Raw genomic sequence first — 15,591 nt, 5'->3', positions numbered from 1 at the left:
TTAGAATGATGACTCCACCATTACCACATCCTGTGGCAGGGAGTCCCATAGCCTCACTGCTCGTATAGGAAAGAATCTCCATGTATATTACTGGTGAAATATTCTTTCCTGTAGAGTTAGAGGATGTCCCCTTGTCACTGTCACAGGTCTACGTGTAAAATGATCATTGGGAAGATCTTTGTTTTGAGACCTCCTGTAGTCATCTTTTTTCTAAACTGAATAACCTCAACTTAATTATTTAATTAATTAAAAAAAAGTAATTTGTCTCTTTACTCCATTCCACCCATTCCCCTAAATATTTTAGTCGGTTCAACTATGTCCGCCTTGTATACTGGTACCAAAAATTGTGTGACAGTCTATGTGTGGCCGTACCAGTGATTTGTATAGAGGTATAACTATGCTCTTGTCATGAGAATCTAGACCTCTTTTGTTGCATCCCATAAGTTTCTTTACCATGGATGCAGCTGCCTGGCACTGGTCACTAAAGGTAAGCTTACTGTCCCCAAGTCTTTTTCATTGGCAGTCTTACCAAATAATTTACTATTAAATAATCATACTGAATTCCGAAAGGTCCCCACATCAGCCTAAACCCAATATTTTCAATATATTTATGCCAGAAAACAGACATAAATATACTGACAAATGTCTCCAGTGAGCTTAAACTTTGCTGTTCCACTGCAAAAGTTCTGGCTGACTACAACCACCACTAGAGGGAGCTCATTATATAGGATTTCACACAGCTGCCATAGAAATCAATAGGAGCTTTAAAAATCTCTATGTCCTCATGATCTTCCCCTAGTGGTGGATTCTGAAGAATAATTTCAAGCAGGAGAAGGATTTCAGTGTCGGGGCCCTCCATCGAGCACAGGCCCCATAATAGCTGCACAGTCTGCCTATGCAAAAGGTACGCCACAGTCAGCCACGGAATAAATGCAAATGCCAGACAAAAGGTGATGTCACATTCCTAATCTCAGCACTTGAGACCTATGAGTTGGCTGCTTGTAACTGCTTGTAACTAGAGCAAGTACAGGTAGATTCCATATTGTAGTATTTCTTACAATACAAAACTACTGGCTTAGGTAACAACAATGAAGCCTCTTGACAGGTCATCACTACTTTTGGTATATTTTATATGTGCACAGCTTAACATAACATTTTTTGTACAATAGAATGCATTACCAATTTACTATCAATGCAATTTTGTGACAACACAGGAGACTTTACCTCATGTGGCCCTGCAAGCAGCATCCCCATGGCAGTACCAAAAGGTATAATTGTTATAGGGTGTCAGAGGGCAATAGCTATAAATGCATCTAACAGCCCCAGCTTCACCATTACCTTTGACTATAAATCTGTGCAGAGCTTTATGATGTTAGGATTATATCAGTTTGATCTGAGTTCATTTATAGAGTCAAGTCTTGGACGACACAGCAATTTTTACCGCATGGCATTAAACTCATTGGCCCAGGCTGGGCACCTTAATCATTGTATACACTGCAGTTATTGCAGTATACTGTTATTACTTATATTACCCCATAAGGACACATGTAATAGCATGCATAGAAAACACCAATATTATTATTTATTACATCTGTCTACCTACCAAAGTCACAGATTGCAGCACCAATAATCTCTGTGGAGCCCATGCCTTAACATAGTGTTACAAACCACCACAAATTTGGCATTTGCTGCCCATGAAATCCCTACAAATTTACGCCCCTACCTTAATATGAATTACTAGGGACATAGAAGTTGCAAGAGAACTAAATTATTCTTAGATATATCATGTCTTTGCATCAGATCACATACAAAACACTACTTGGAATTGCTGTCGTAACTATGATGAAGCAACACCTCCTGCCAAAATAACCTGTTACATAGAAACAAACATGACAGGATCTTAACAGTGCAGTTATAGAAGAGACTTACAGAAGACTAGCCTAATAACTTTTCCATATGTCATCATTATTTCCCCCATTGCCCCCAATAACTCACCAGATCTGGAAGCACAGAATGGCAGTGGGTATATTCTGCCCCGCTGACAGTATTTCTAGTGTTTCTGAGCTAACAGCTCTCTGGGATTATTAATAGATCACCACTCAATGGCAGTCGTCTGGCACATTCCTCGCCCTTCACAGCTGCCCCCTCCCAAGATTTTTAAAGTCGAACACACACATACTTGTAGGCATCAGGATAGTTCCAGGGTCATATGGCAATAGGGGGCAATGTAGCTCACGTGTACTGCAACTATTACTTATGTGACATTGCACTTTTCTCCTTTTTAACTTCCTATTATTCCATATTATTACAGTCTTCTCGATGTAAGATTATGCTTTAAAAGCTTTATCTTTCAGCAGGTACATTACAATTATTATTATTGATATTATCATTATTATATAATAGTTATCTATTTATGATTATTGTTATAGTTACATATTTATTATTATTATTATTATTATTATTAGTGATGAGTGAGTAGTATTCAATCCAGTGGCGTAACTACCGCGGAGGCAGCAGAGGCAGCTGCCAAAGGGCCCGGGACATTAGGGGGCCCGGTGAAAGTCGCTACCGCTGCGGTTTTTTCTTCTTTGCTAATAGGCCGTTACCGGCTGGAGTCCAGTCGGTAACGGGCCCTATTTACTTACCGATCCTGGCTGGGCCGAGATCAGTAAGTGACACCGCGGGCCCCGCAAAGACTATCATTATACTCGGGGGTCTTTGCAGACCCCCAAGTATAATGATCGGAGGCCCGGGAGAGGTAAGAAACATAAAAAACTGTGCTACTTACCTCTCCAGGCTCCAGGCAGGCTTCAGCCTAGTTGTCTGACATCCCATGACCCCGGCCTGCATCCCTGATGTCATTGAAGAAGGACGGAAGAGGCCGACAGCGTAGGAAGCGGGGGACAGGTAAATAACAGTATTTTTTGTTTTTGTTTTTATTCCCCCGGGTCTCCGATTATTATACTCTGAAGTCTGAAAAGACCCCAGAGTATAATAATTATTTATGGGTGTCCACCATGGAGCATAATACTGTATGCAGGGGCCACTAAGGGACATAATACTATGTGCAGGGGCCAATATGGGGTATAACACTATGTGCAGGGGCCACTATGGGGCATAATATTGTGTGCAGGGGCCACTAAGGGACATAATACTGAGTGCAGGGGCCACTAAGGAACATAATACTGTGTGCAGGGGCCACTAAGGGACATAATACTGTGTGGAGGGGCCACTATGGGGGATAATACTGTGTGGAGGGGCCACTAAGGGACATAATACTGTGTGGAGGGGCCACTATGGGGGATAATACTGTGTGGAGGGGCCACTATGGCGGATAATACTGTGTGCAGGGGCCACTAATGGACATAATACTGTGTGCAGGGGCCACTAAGGGACATAATACTGTGTGCAGGGGCCACTAAGGGACATAATACTGTGTGGAGGGGCCACTATGGGGGATAATACTGTGTGGAGGGGCCACTATGGCGGATAATACTATGTGCAGGGGCCACTAAGGGACATAATACTGTGTGCAGGGACCACTAAGGGACATAATACTGTGTGCAGGGGCCACTGAGGGACATAATACTGTGTGCAGGGGCCTCTAAGGGACATAATACTGTGTGCAGGGGCCACTAAGGGACATAATACTGTGTGCAGGGGCCACTAAGGGACATAATACTGTGTGGAGGGGCCACTATGGGGGATAATACTGTGTGGAGGGGCCACTATGGCGGATAATACTATGTGCAGGGGCCACTAAGGGACATAATACTGTGTGCAGGGACCACTAAGGGACATAATACTGTGTGCAGGGGCCACTGAGGGACATAATACTGTGTGCAGGGGCCTCTAAGGGACATAATACTGTGTGCAGGGGCCACTAAGGGACATAATAGAGTGCGCAGGAATGCGGAGGAGGGGTCGGTCGAGGTCTTCGGTGTCGGTCGGGGGGGGGTCATGTCTAAAGTTTGCCACAGGGCTCCGCCATTCCTAGTTACGCCACTGATTAAATCAAATACCTCACCGGCATAGGAATGCGTGTAATGGGCTGAACACCAAGGGGTTAAACGCATCGAATATTCGAAGTGTCTAACCCCTTGATGTTTGGCCGATTACACGCATTCCTACGCCGGTGAGATATTCGATCGAATACTACTCACTCATCACTAATTATTATTAAAATATAATTGTTACCTATTTTATTGTTATTATTATATAGTTATATATTATGATTATTATTATTATTATTATTATATAATTACAATTTGTTCAGTATTCCGGTGTATTGGATTCAATACATTAAGCAGTCAGACATTTTAAGAATTGTAGTTTATTCTGTCAGACACGTTTTCAGGAGATATTATATATGTATTATATCAATTCCCTCACTACTTTGAAAGATAAATCCCTTTTAGGACTTGCCACACATCATATAGGTATTGGGGCCCATTATTAGTTCATCCACACGTCGCCAGGTTTCTTCTGTACTATTCTACCCCCCAAAAAAAGGAAGCAAAAAATAGACTGAAGTCCCCTAGATTAAGTCCCCTAGATTACGTTTAGATTATAGTTCCTGAACTGATCCTTGCCCATTCCCATGATATGACTCTGCCTGTCCTATGCAACATGTGAAAGTTCAGTTTAGGCTGCTTACAACTTCTCTCATGGCCGCCGTCCCTATTTTTAAGGATAAAGCTACACAGTGACTTTGACCATGACTCTTATTGCATGACCAAAGATCACTTTGTCTCCCTGTTTCTCCATCACTATTGTAAATAAAAAGTGGAAAAAATGACAGCACTCTAACAATTAGAAAAAGTGTGGGTTTATTTTAAATGAATGGAGTTGCATTGTGTTTTAGGTTATGTCGCAGCTTCTAGTCTAGAAAATCACACTACTCAATCTTTTTGTGAGTAGAAGTCTCAGTCACTGAACCCATGGGGTTGCATTCACTTACCTCATTGAAGGAATCGTAAAGTGACATGGAAGTTGCAGCCAAAGTCAATGTTTATTATAACTTTCAGCTACATTGCTGGGTCTCTTAAGTGACATATTGATGCAACACTAACAGCCAAGGGTCCCCTGAAAATTTGTGCCCCTTACAAGTTAATAGCGTCTCCTTGTGGCTCATGCAAGGTAACATTGCTTCTCTTGTTGAAGGGAATAGTGCACCCCTTGTTACCCTCACCACATAGGCAAATGTCCTCCTCATAGACAAAAGTCATCCCATCAGTGCTTTCCCCAATAGTCTGCCATTATCAGTGCTGAGTAGGGAGAAGGTAGTTATACAATTCAATAGAGCAGACAGTAATAGCGTATCAAGGGTGGCCTATGGGTTCCGGTAGCTTAGATGACCAGTCAAAAGTGCAAATGCTGCGACCCCTATAGCTATACCATTAGTCAAAAGCAATCTTGTGTGAATGATACAAAGCAGTCAATAGAGAAATAAGTTGTGGCTGTACATAGCATGAACTTCTTAGGCTCTGATCACAGTACATTCAGTGGGAATCCAGTTGTCTGACCCTTTCTTGCATCAAATGTGACCACAAGCTGAGCTGCACATTGCTCACCACATTGTGCGAACATGGGCAGTCTTGCAAGCCAGGGTGGGGTCTCCTTGGCCAATATATTCATTATAACTCATGGCAATTCCTAACTGGTGTCGATTTCCATTCTGGTGCTGGAGCATCTGACCGATTTATGAGGAAGCCAGATCCTTCATACATCTCTGATGCCCTGCGCCATTTGGGGCTTTTAGTAAGATGGCTGTTTGATAAATCTGCTGCAGTAAGCATTCACTGACCAGGTCAATAGTTACTTGTAGTCCTGACAGGTCTTATAAACCATCTTTTTACCAGAAAGGTATACCTCATTTTAAACTGTTTAGACAAGTCTACTTTGCTACAGAAGCCACTGGAAAAAAAACTCATATATCCTTTTTAGTGACATATTTTAGGCCTTTACGTGTGACCTATATGCTGGGATGATATCCCCATCACACATATCAAATGTAGCCACAGTTTGTGGTGTAAATAGAGACTAAAACAAGCCCTTGAACACTTTTTATTGTTTATTTACAATTATAATCCCCATAGAAAGTTATGTAACTATTCATACATTACTTTATTTATCCAGGAAGGATGACATGAGGACAAGGGTAGAAGGCAGCCCTCCCCATTGTATGTTATGTAATGCTACTATACATTGTTTCTGCAGCTTCCATATTTTACATTGGAGAGAGCCACATGTATGCAGAGAGAGAGAATGGGGAGAAACAGAGTCTTACTCTCATGTCTCAGAAGGTAACATCCCATAAACTTTAATTTGGTATACTATGGCTCTCGGATCAAAACTGTTGTAGATCCTACCCTAGGAGATGAGTACTGCCATATACCTATACACAGACTATATCCAGGGCTTAGAAGTAGATGTATTTACAATGTAACTAGGCTTTTTATGTAGATTGTGTCCAAGTGTGAGTTGCTCATCACCAGGTCTGAAAAGCCCAATGACATACATCATCCGATAGGTGCTATTACCCTGAGCATTTTGTGTTATGTTTATCTAAATCCGTTCAGCCATTCCAAAGATATAAGCCCTTTGATGTCGACTAGGGTATACTAGCCAAATGGGCAGTTACTGGTGTGGTTTCTGTGTGCTGTATGTCATACAGTGGTTCTGCCCACTTATTTACTGTACTATAATTTATCATTGACACTATAAGGGCTTATATCTTTGAAATGGCTGAACAGATTTGTACAAATAAAACACCAAAATTATTATCAGATGATGTATGACCTGATGGCAAATCCTCTTTAAATGAGCAGTTCTGCCTACAAATACAGTTGACATCTTAATATTCAGTCGATTTTTGATCTGGTCTCCATACTGATGGAAGACGGAAAAAATTACAGTGAGAAAAATCCTATTATTATAACTCCCTGTCCTACCCAAAAAAACATTGTTCTCTTAATTGTATGCATATGGTGTCCCTTAGTACTCAGATGGACGTGATGTTCATCAATAGACTGGAAATGAACTGTGAAGTTATATATAGAGCCAAACACATGTTACTCCCAATAGCGACAACTATTTATGAGTCTGCGCCAAATAATTCAGCTTCCTTCTCTTTCCAGAATGAAAAGCTTCGATCAATACATTGACAGATATCATTGCTATCGGAAACTTGGAGATTTCTCTTTTGTTGCACCTGCTCTTCTCCAGGTCCAAAAAATCGAGCTTTGATGTCTTCAAAACCATCAGACCAGGTGCGTCTTCCAGTGGCGATCTCCTGTAAGACAGTGCAGTGGAACTCTCTTGCTATTGGCCAGCCATAACGTCCCAGTTGATCAAAAACTTCAAAGCAGAGCAGATGCCTCATACGTCTTTCCTCTTCCGGTAGGTCCTGTTCAAGAAGTCTGAAGTATCCCAGCATGAAGAGGTCAAGAGTAAGACTGTCATGATTAATAGGTGCCTGGCCACTTGATGTTGACAAGAGCTGCTCAGGTGACTGTTGGTTTGAGGGATGTCCAGGAGAGGTGAGGACATCTGGGGATACTGAACGCCAACTTCCAATTAGACGTTGAACTGTGGTTCTTTGCTTTAGAAGTTGACCCAAAATTCCAGACACACGAGGGGAATTGTCTCCTTCCAAAGAGTCTTTGCCATTTCTAAGTTCAATACTGCCTTGCATGTTTTGGGATATCATATCATTTCCCTCGATGTGTAACATTATCTGTTGGGTCCTTTCTCTGGATTCATTCTTAAGAGATTGGTTGTCAGACAATTCGATGTCACACGCATTATCTTTTGGTATGTCCATGTCTTTTATTCTTCGGATCATATTGGGATTATCATTAGGATATTCTGTATCCTGGTCATGCTTATTATCCCTCACAGGTTCCAGGGAATTCATTGTCTCTGTGGATCTTAGTGTAGCATGTAATGAATAAGCTGACCTTTTCCAGTGACTTAAAAACAGGAGGACAATGCGTTCTTTCCTTAATGTTCTAGAAGGCACAGGAGAACCCCTGAGCGAAGTTGATTCTTCTGAACTTATGCCTGAATCACTAGTGTCTTCTGGTTCTTTTTTTACTTTGGAAGATCTGACTGGAGATCGACCACGTGGTTGCTTCTCAAACTGAACCCTTAACCTTCGTACTGATATCCCACATTGTAGAAGCTCTTTCATTGGAGAAGGTGAAGGAGAACGATTCCTCTGTGTTCTGAATATATCATTAGAAGAATCAGACATTTCATTAGTGGTGGAGAGAAGATTGGAGATGCTATTGATGACATTTGACATACAGTGGCACCACTCTGGGTCCTCCGTCTGCTGAAGAAGCTCTGTATTGATGCTGACATTGATCAGAGGTGTTGGTAGACGAGCTTGCAAATGTTTCACCTGTCTCTTTAATTCCCTCTCATATTGCTGACATTCTCTGCGACGACGAAGACTTTCCATCTGTCCATCAAAGACGCAGAGCTCCTCCTCAGTAACTAACTCGCCATAAGGACCCAGTAGGGCACTCCGTGCACGAGAATATCGAAGTTCCCCCTGTAAGATGTAAGTAAATTAATGTGATAGTTATTTAATTGTTAACATGTCCATCTAAAACAACTTCTTTCTATTAGACAGTTCAAGGAATCTTTCATGACTGAACAATCCGTAATGCAAATTATCATTTCTATGACAGTAAATATCTAGTTTCTTCATAGTAACATTACCGGTTTGGCCTCTTCTTCCAGGTGAGCTTGCAATCTACGCACCATCACCTGTCTCTTCCATTCTGGTATTGGTCTTCCTTGTTCATCATGTGTAGGCACCAAAGAGTCCAAATCTACTGTAGCTCCTGACTCAACCAAGGTATCTTCTACCTCATTGTCACGCTCACCCTATAAACAACATCATGAGTATAGGAGAACCTGCTCAAACAAATAGTAACAATGTATAATAATTGAAAATCATGAGGAGTCATAGTTACACTCCTTCATAGATATTCAGACTCACAGTATGAAGAAACATTCCAGTGATTCTTGCTTTCTGAAGACACTGATTCATTCTTGATCTCTCTGGAAGTTGTAAGACATCTTGTAGTTTCCCTGAAGACTGACCAGGTGTACTTTTCTGAAATAAAAATGCCAGTTAATGATGTGAATATGACACTAGAAGGAATAACAAGATAAAAATATGATATTACTTATACATGATTAAAGAAGCCATCAGAAGAGAATGCACAAGTATTGTGTAAGTGTATCTATTCACTTTAAGGGCAGCAAATTACAGTCAAGGGTCCATATACTAGTACATAAAACGGCACAAGCAAAGCAACATTTGGCTATTAGGAGCTCTGAAACAATACAATGTTTAAGTAGTTTTTGAGTCTTGTGTATTCATGAGCTGACACTCTTCTCACCCAAGTTGCGGAGTTGGAGTTATGGAGTGAAAGTCAAGACCAATTATGACTGAAGTTATAAAAAAGTTCCTGAGTCCAACTCCAAAATAAAATGCTTAATAATTTTATTATATTCTACAATTATTAATAATGTATCATTATGTGTATAGTTAGTTAAATATTTACATTCATAGGATTTTAATCACTGGCTTTTATAATTAATGACTATGTCTGTAAAGCGTTCCGCAATATGATGGTGCTATACAAGTAAGCATAAAATAATTGGAGGTTGTTGCTGCTTCTGACTCACCATGGCATGTCATGGCTAATGGAGTCAGAATTGGAGTAGGAGTTGAGGTTCTCCCCTGCCCTCCTCTGCAGTGATTGACAGGCTGCCATATATACATGCTGACACAGCAGCCCCTCACTCACCACCCTGAGAGGAAGAGGAGGAGCCCTCTCCTCATGAATACACCGGACTCATAAAATATGTATCTGGTGTATTCTTTCTGTCTCACCTGTAGTCAAACAGCACATTTTTATGTCATTTTGGCTACTTGGATAGAAAACCTGTGGCTGTAATATGCTGCCCCTATGTAACTAATAGTACAAGCCGAGATGAAAACTTTAACTAGAATCTGATAACTTTCTGCAGTGTGATATCATATCACATACGTCATTGTAAGAGTCAAGTAAAAGACTGTAGAAAGAAGCTATGTCAGGAATAAGTAAATGGAGCATAAATGTCCAATGTGTTGATAGGATTACAAAACGTCTGCTAAGTAATGCATATTACATCTCAGAATAGGTTCACATCTGTGTTGGAGGTTTTTTAGTGGTTTCCTTAGAGGATTCCAGAAATAATCAAAAACAAAATATTTTGTCTAATTTTATCTAATTCTAGTTTGTCTGACCAAATGACAGACATCATAATGGAAACCCCACTGACCCATTACAGTCTTAGGGATTGGGCACCATTGGTGTCTGTTATATACATGTAGCAGAGTTAAGCTGAACTTATGTAATTGGTTAAAATGCTGCAGTATCATATCTTATTATAGAAGACCAGAAAAACAATGGAAAGTCTTTGGAAAAATATTTTGATTAATTTTTATTGTTTTTTTTGTTGTCTTCTATGATAAGATATCATGTTATAGCAGTTTCACTCAAGTTCAGATTAACTCTTCTACATTTGTACATCAGATTCGGCACTGGCAATTCTTTCATTTTTGTGTTCATGCGGCAAAAAGGATGGAAAGGTAAAGCTAGCCGCTGCATTGTTTACTTACATTGTAATGAACTACAATACTACACACATCCTATAGACAACAACTGTAATGAACTACAACACTGCACACATCCTATTGACAAGAACTGTAATAAACTACAATACTACACACATCCTAAAGACAAGAATTGTAATAAACTACAACACTGCACACATCCTATAGACAAGATTGATCCAATGTATGAGACCTTTATAGCACTGGGCAGTACTGTCAGTGACCGACTACTTCACCCCAAGTGTGAGAAGGAACGCTATCGGAGGCCCTTCCTTCCAACCGTGGTCAGGCTGTATAATCTACATTAGGCTAAGCAAAGATCACTCCGCACAGAGAACTAAATGATCCTGAGTCTTTTTTTCTTCTTAGTTACTATCACTCCTAGTATCTTTTCTATCTGCTATTCTGAGCTTGTATGTGTTCATTCTTGTAATATATTACTGTATTATCCATGCTGCTGTAACACACTGAACTTCCCCATGGTGGCACTATTAAAGGATTATCTTATTTCACACTTCCCATAGACAAGTATTGTAATAAACTACAATATTACACACATCCTATAGACAAGAGTTGTCCTGTCAAACCTAACCCCACAATAAATACAAAACTCCTAACATGTACACACATATACAAGAAATCTATAGCATACCATACAAAGGTATAATACAAAGCAGTACTGAATATGTGTAATAATGTGACCAATGATAACGGCACATGCCAGCCTGTACATAAACATGTATACCAGTATTTTCATCAGTATTAACTAATACTTTTTCTCCAAGGGATGAAATTCCTAAGCAGGATGAGACCCTCTCAGATCTGCAGATCTCCTTAGGTGCAAGTTATTATCTGATGGTTATTACAGCCCAGCATAGCCTGCAATAACCTACAATAGGGCTAATATAAAGGGGTCTGAGCAGAAATAGAAGAACCGATACAGCCAATAGACAAGAATGGTTCAGCTTCTGGAAAAAAGCATAGTCTTTATTCTACCTTTTCAAAATTATAAATACTAAAGTAAAAATGATAGTGCCAGAAGTATTATAATATAAGGTAAAATACTCATATAATAGGAATGAAATGAGACCATAGGAGCATAAAAGAGAAGACTAGAGCAATGGAAAATGTAAGAAGAAAGAAAAACGTTAACCGAGTAGTTGCGTACAGGGTTGCTGAATAATGCCGTGATCTTGGCTTTGGAAATGTAGCGTCTTGCAACCTTCTTTTCAGAAGTCACAGCTTGATCTGAAGGCTCCATGTTGGCACAGATAGTCACATGTATGGACTTGGTAATAATATTCAGCTCAATGAGCCATTAGGTGGAATCTCGCATGATTGGCTTATCAAAGGTTCTTCATTTGGATGACATTGATAATCCAGTTGATCTGCAGGTCTTCTGTGCTTCATATAATCCTCCTCTTTCACGCATCTACCTGTAATGTAAATTATATTAGTCTATTGCTCCCCTCTCACTTTCACGCATCATTACCCTACTTAAATATCTTCATGCTTTGCCTCCCGAAACACCTGTCCTCCCACTAAGAACCAGACACTGTAGCTGACACTTATCCCTTCCCAACAAACCTGTCTGTGCCTCTCTGAGCTGAACTGGCTGCAATGGACGGCACAGACAAGGGATCGTGTGGCAATATTAATTGAGGCATGGCGGCAGAGAGAGGCAGGGATCTTGGTGTAGTATGTCTAGAAGGAGGGGGGCTCCATAGGTATGTGGGTTATGTTACCTGCACTTATTGTGCTACTGATTCGCTTAACTGCTTCCCCCACCCACCATCACTTACAAATAGCCCCCTGGACTGGTAGATGTGGAGATCATGTAACTACAAGGCAAGATCTGTGGCACATCCGATTCATTAATGAAATGAAACACACATCAAGCACCTTGGGCAAAGGTCAGTGGAAATAAAGACTTTTCACAGCTTCTACAGAACCAACAGACCGAAAGGAAGGTGGCTAGCGATGACAGAATGCTCTATTACCATTTACACTTAAAGGGCCATCAATGCAAGAAGAATTTTGTTCCATAAAATCCATTCAATAACATTTGCAAAACTTCACAGCACATATTTACAAGTAAAGCTTCAGATATTAGGAAGTGCAAGATATGATCACCCAACAATTCACCGTTGGTTCTTGTCCAGGTCCTTTGCTGCCACATTTACAAGAATTCCCACAAATGTTCATAATGCAGGAATAATTTTAACGTCCCTTGCTTACTGAATGCAAACTTTGTAGTGACACTGCCATAAAGCATTTCCCCTCCACCTGGTGATATCTCATTGAGAAATTAGAATCGACTACACAGAAAATGAGAACATCAATTTTAACCCTATAAGGATCAACAAAGATCTGATAAATGTCAGTACTATACAGACCATATACTCATCTACTACAGACCATGAACACGACCAAGTGTTCTACTGATGTGGGACCCAGTTTGCAGAGGAATGCACTCAGATGAAACTCGGAGTGACATCCGTGTGCACTCCATTATGCGTTCACATCTATAGGGGCTTTGGAATCATTCCTTTCTATTCCAACACGGAAGATTATAGAGCTGTCCTATCCTGCCCGTGTTATCAGAACACAATGAATCCGAATCCCCCATAGACATGAATGGATAACAGAATGCATGTGGATGACACTTCGAGAGTCATGTGAGTGCACTCCGCTGCAAACGCACATCGGATGCATACTCGGTCTTGTGCATTGGGTCTAAAGCTGATCTTCTGCATGGCCAAACACGTTATGCATTTCTTCTGAAACCTTTATATGCATGCATGTTTAGAACAGCAATGAATTAATGTGTTCTGAAGAGAACCAAACATGGAGGTCCCGATATGATCTCCTAATTTAAAGAGAGACTATCTGTCCAAAATGCCTCCTGTATGAATAAGAGATATATTGGAGAAGAATTTGAGATGGTCTTCCAAGTAACAGCCCTATGGAGATCGCAGCGGAAAGCATGCTGATGCAATGCGGATAATGAAATGTGTGGTCTTGCACCATGATTCAGAAACAACAGAAAGATTGATCAGGGCCCTGGAAGAAGAAGTATCTGTCCCAACCTCCCAATGGAAAGAATGAGGTGCAGATTCGGGACAGATTTTGGGTATGATTTTGAGATATGTCCTAATAGTCCTATGTACCAAATGTTTATAATTTTGTTATGTTTTACTACTGTTACACAATAAATACACTTTTATTTAAAATTAGGGGTTTTTGTGTTTCCATATACTAAGAGCTATATGGGTTTTTTTTTATTGTTGCTAGACAAGCTTTCGTTTTCAGTTATACCATGGTACATGTAACATTTTGATCACTTTTTATTCCATTTTTTTGGAGCTGCGATGAAAGAAATTGGTGCAGCAGTAAAATTGCTCTTTTGCATAGTAAAAACTTTCCTTTTTCACCATACTCAGTATAATTGTCAAAGCCTAATAGGCTTCTGTATTTGGCTGATATGGAGGCCACCATGAAGTCTTTGGCTGCCATAAGATTATCCTTGAATGGTCCCACTATAGGGAAACTCAGTGTGTTACAGCAGAATAGATAATACAGGAATATATTACAAGAACCAAGCTTATAGCAGATAGAAAATATACTAGGAGTCATAGCAACTAAAAAGAAAAGAAGACTTCAGGATTAGAGATGAGCGAACACTGTTCGGAACAGCCGTTCCAAACAGCACGCTCACAGCATGCTCCCATAGAAATGAATGGAAGCGGCCGGCACGTGGGGGGTTAAGCGACCGGCCGCCGGCAAAGTCTGCATGCCAGGTGTTTCCATTCATTTCTATGGGAGCGTGCTGTTCAGATCGGCTGATCCGAACAATGTTCGCTCATCTCTATTCAGGATCATTTGGTTCTCGGTGCAGAGTGAACTTTGCTTGGTCTGATGTTGGTTATATAGCTTGACCGCGGTTGGGAAGAAGGATCTCCGATAGCGCTCCTTCTCACACTTGAGGTGAAGCAGTCAGTCACTACTCATATGTGGGATAGGAATTATTCTCCTGCATGGAGCTCACCATGGACAGTATCCTTCTGTCACCCATCACCTGTACTGGGTCCAGGGGGCTCCCAGGACAGAGCTGGCCCTTCTAATCAGCCTGTCAATTTTATTCCTGTTATCTTGGTAGAAAGCACATGGACGTAGAAGCACAGTCGTGCATATTTTTTCCAAGTCGGCTATGGGAGATTTTACCCTTAATGTCCCTCTTTGATCTTTAACTCCTTTAGGCACCATGACATAACTGTAAGTAGCGATCCCATAACATACAGGTACATCACAGTGACTGGCTGGCCACAGGACCTGTCTCGTGTTCTTTCTGCCCATTGGTAGTCCAAGGTGCAATTTCAGGGTATCAATGCACTACCATGGCAACTAGGACCTATTAGAAAGATTAGAAAGCTTATCAAGGTACAGTCATATGATACAGTAAAAGAGACATGAGCTCGCAATCCCATAAATCATACAGTATTATATGGTTTGTACAAGAACTTTATACTGTATATGTAACAGCTTGAACAGAACTAAAGCTTTCTCATCTCATCAGTAACCTACTCATCCTATAAGTTTCTGACATTACATTATTATATTTGGATAGTATAGAAGTATATCTGGAATTTTTTCTTTACACAGGGACACCATTACACACTGAGGAGCCTGGCAAGGAGCCTTTACAGCCTCTGTGAACTGTCTAGAGACTCAGATCAACTTCATGTATATGGAGATATTCTCCCTAGAGGTGACACTTCTAGGGAGTCTGGTGGAGCATGCCATGTATTGAGTTACTACTGTACAAGCCTCTGTGTCTCTATATGAAATCCATCATCGTATCTTTCGTCACTCATTCCTCAATTATGCAGTATTATTATTTATTTATATAG

At 40.6% G+C, this 15,591-nt stretch overlaps 1 protein-coding gene across 1 annotated transcript in view; it reads right to left on the bottom strand.

Moving 5' to 3' along the window:
• Nucleotides 1-2,074, bottom strand: part of KLHL30 (kelch like family member 30) — a 32,894-nt gene extending 30,820 nt beyond the window's left edge. The window contains exon 1 of the mRNA XM_075266752.1: nucleotides 1,996-2,074. The gene's annotated coding sequence lies outside the window, so the exon portion shown is untranslated. The remainder of the gene's footprint in view (nucleotides 1-1,995) is intronic.
• Between the last annotated feature and the right edge of the window lie 13,517 nt (nucleotides 2,075-15,591).

The sequence above is a fragment of the Leptodactylus fuscus genome, chromosome 3 (assembly GCF_031893055.1).
Source record: "Leptodactylus fuscus isolate aLepFus1 chromosome 3, aLepFus1.hap2, whole genome shotgun sequence".
In the NCBI taxonomy this organism is placed as follows: domain Eukaryota; kingdom Metazoa; phylum Chordata; class Amphibia; order Anura; family Leptodactylidae; genus Leptodactylus; species Leptodactylus fuscus.
The sequence above is the reverse complement of the archived record's forward strand: the minus strand, read 5'-3'. Positions and strand labels throughout refer to the sequence as shown.